This window comes from Otolemur garnettii, unplaced genomic scaffold (assembly GCF_000181295.1).
Source record: "Otolemur garnettii isolate 467f Iridium unplaced genomic scaffold, OtoGar3 scaffold00011, whole genome shotgun sequence".
Taxonomy (NCBI): Eukaryota; Metazoa; Chordata; class Mammalia; order Primates; family Galagidae; genus Otolemur; species Otolemur garnettii.
Genome location: NW_003852406.1, coordinates 9,827,608 through 9,830,849, shown reverse-complemented (window position 1 = coordinate 9,830,849; position 3,242 = coordinate 9,827,608). Strand labels below are relative to the sequence as shown.

The 3,242-nt window shown below is 51.3% G+C and overlaps 1 protein-coding gene across 2 annotated transcripts in view; it reads right to left on the bottom strand.

Moving 5' to 3' along the window:
- The window catches only part of CGNL1 (cingulin like 1), a 179,240-nt gene extending 177,319 nt beyond the window's left edge, over positions 1–1,921 (bottom strand). For both annotated transcript variants that reach the window (XM_003784377.3, XM_023510144.1), the window contains exon 1: positions 1,866–1,921. The gene's annotated coding sequence lies outside the window, so the exon portion shown is untranslated. The remainder of the gene's footprint in view (positions 1–1,865) is intronic.
- Positions 1,922–3,242: the final 1,321 nt, after the last annotated feature.

The following is a 3,242-nucleotide window of genomic DNA, read 5'->3' as shown; positions in this document are numbered from 1 at the left end:
ATGTGTATGTGTGTGTGTATATACATATAGATATAGATAGATGTATAGATATATATATATAGATATATACACATACATACATACATACAGAATAGAGGGCCAGCACCTAAGAAAAAAATTAAATCCACTGATTTGTGGCCAAGTAGCAACATCCAGGTGGGACTCTAATACAAACATCACACTTGGGAAACAACAGTAAATCAAGCTTTCTGGAGACTACCCTGTTAATAAGTAGGATGCAGAAAACACACTTTCTTAATAAAATATAGATGATCTAACTCAGCCAATGTAAACATAAGTTCAGAGTTTCCTCAGTCCTAGTTCCCCATCATTTTTAAGATCGTTTGACAAGTGTCTGAGGTCTAATCTCAGATGTGCACTGATTACCTAACTCAGATATTATTCTATCAACAATATTCACTGTGTGACATCTGCAGGGCCCGATCACACATCAAAAATTTAACCTATTAACAAATACACACACATGAACACAAATATCAACCACAAAACCTTAAAATTGTTTTAGTTTTGCTTCCAGAAGGAAAATTCCCCACATTTATGCAAAACCATTATCTCCATATGGGAAATGATGATCAAAAAGCTAACCAATTCCTAAAGAATTTGCCCTCCTTTTCATCAGAAATCCTTTCCAAAAATGACAAGTCAAGCTATCATTTGGTTTTTCCTGAATAAGACAGCCCTATCTTATAACCTTGACCCTCACAAGAGCGCCCTAGTCCTACTACCCACGTTCCCAACTCCTTGACAGAAAGTGCCCAGCAGTATTTACTGCAAAGTGAGAGGTAGAAACAAAGGGAACTTCAGCAGGCACCATCTGCAGTTTAAGTTGGAAAGCACCAACCAACAGGTCTCTAGGTGAAGAGGTCGATTACAGGAGACTCCAGAGCGCCGAGATAAGTTTTATATCAGGATCTTTAGTGATTCAAAAGGTGGCTGGTGCAAGTAATCCCTAAAGCAGAGATTCTCAGCCTTGGTTGTACAGTAGAATCACCTGGAGGGCTGTTAAAACTTCCATTGTCTAGGCTCAGCCCACACCAACTGAATCGGGATCTCTGGAGGTAGAACACAGGCACCAGTATTTTTAAAACTCTCCAAGTGCGCAGCCAAGTTTGGGAACCAATGTCCCCCAAAGAATTCTCCGGGAGCTTTGAGCTGCATAAGCAGCGTTGGAAGGGCACTGCTTCCTTGGGGGACACCCAGAACAAACGCACAAAGTTTCTAAAATCCTATGTAACTAACTCCAACGTGACAGCCAAGCACCTGTCTAGTGGCCAAACAGTGATGAAACTTGGAAAAGTCCCTTGGAAAGCTAGGCTATGTGCTCTAAGTGAGGCGGGGGCTTTCGGGATGACCAGCCTGGTGGGTGTCGGGCGGAGAGGGCCAAGGAGAAAGGGGGGCCACAAACCCCCTTCTTCTCATGGGACTGGCTGGACGAGCGTGCAGAGGAACTAAGTACAAGACAGGACAGGGACTGCGGTGCTCCGCGTGGGTCCCTCCCAACACTCCAGGTAGGGGTGCTAAGACAGCCAAGCCCTCCTTTCACCAGGGAGGTCCGGGAGACCCTCTTCCCTCTCTGCCCCGCCCCAACGCCAGTTCCCCAGGAGAGGCCATCGGTCCCGCTCGTCTCCGGGCAGGGCGCGGTGAGAAGCCAGGAGCGCACCTTTCAGCCCCAGGACCCGCACCCAGCGGCGAAGCAGCGCCAGCTCGGAGGGAGGACGCGCGGCTGAGCCCGGAGCACCTGGCTGAGCCCGCGCCCCAAGGGTCCCGTCGCCCTGGGCCGCACCTCGGCCCCCGGGTCCCGCTCCGCTCGCACACCCGCCAGCTCCCGCTCGGCGCTCACTTACCGCCGCCGCTTCGGAGTCCCGCTCCCGCTGCAGCCAGCACAACCCGGCGCGAGTGCAGTGACCGTCGCGCAGCCAGGAGGCCGGGCGAGCCCGCGCCCCGCCCCGCAGTCGCCGCCCGCCCTCCCGGAGGAGGGGCAGCCGGGAGGGGCCGGGACCGGCCGGGCGGCCGCGGGGCGAGCACCTGGCCCCGGGAGCCCGCGCCCGACGCCCCTCCCGGGCCACCCCACGTTCCCTTCGCTCCCCAGCCAGGCCCCTCGGACAGACGTCCCCAGGCACCCGGACTCCACCGGGACCCGGTGTCGGATCCCGGCGCGCCCTGCCTCTGCCTCCCTCCAGCTCCCCTCCGCACCCACCTCAAGCCTCACACTCCACTCCAGCAACGCTTTGTCCTCACCCCTCCCCAGATCGGAATGTCCTCCCGCCTCCCCTCCGCCTTGGCCGGGTATTTTCCTTTCCAAATTGCCGGTCCCCAGGAAGCCTTCCCTACCACCGCCAGCCCACTGCCCTGAGCGCGGTTTCCCCCCTACCCTTCTATGCAAACCTTTTCTCCCCAACTAGTCAAAAACTTGAGGTGTAGTTCTCTTCTTCAACTTGGAAAGTGATGCAACTTGGAAAAGTCAAAACTTCACGTATTTATTGAGCACCTATTATGTATAGACGCTGATGAGATTACCGTCGCAGCCCCTGGTATGGTGGTGCAAGCCTGTAAGTCCCGGTCACTTAGGAGGCTGAGGCGGGAGGATCATTTCAGCCTCGGAGTTCGAGTCCAGCCTGGACAACATAGCAAGACCCTGTTTCAAAAAAAGAAAAGAAAATGAAAGATTGTAAGTTACAGGGCTGATAAGAAGTAGGGTGGGGATTAGAAGTCAGTTTTCAGGTCCTAGTCTAGTTTAGGCTCAGCTCAGGGAAAAGTGGGGCATGCTGCTCGCTAGCTGTGAGAACTTGGGAAAAAAACACTATCCTTCCAGAGCCTTAGTTTCCTCATCTGTAAAATGAGGCATATACTCAACCCGTATACTCCACCTGGTTGTGAGAATTTCCCAAGAAAACTGATTTTAAAAATGCCACACAACCTGTACTTAATAAGTAAATGTTTGCTGACATATTGAATGAAATAGATGCTTCAAAATTCAACAATTCAAAATAACAAGACAAAAGAACCTCAAAAAAGTAACAGTGATTGGGTGGCGCCTGTGGCTCAAGGAGTAGAGCTCCTGCCCCATATACCAAAGCTGGCTGGTTCAAACCTGACCCCAGCCAAAAACTGAAAGAAAAAAAAAAAGTAACAGTGATTCATTGACAATTGAATCACTAGGTAAAAATCCAAAGGAGGCAACATGGTCCAGGAAGTCTTTTTGGAGGAAGTGGGACTGAGCT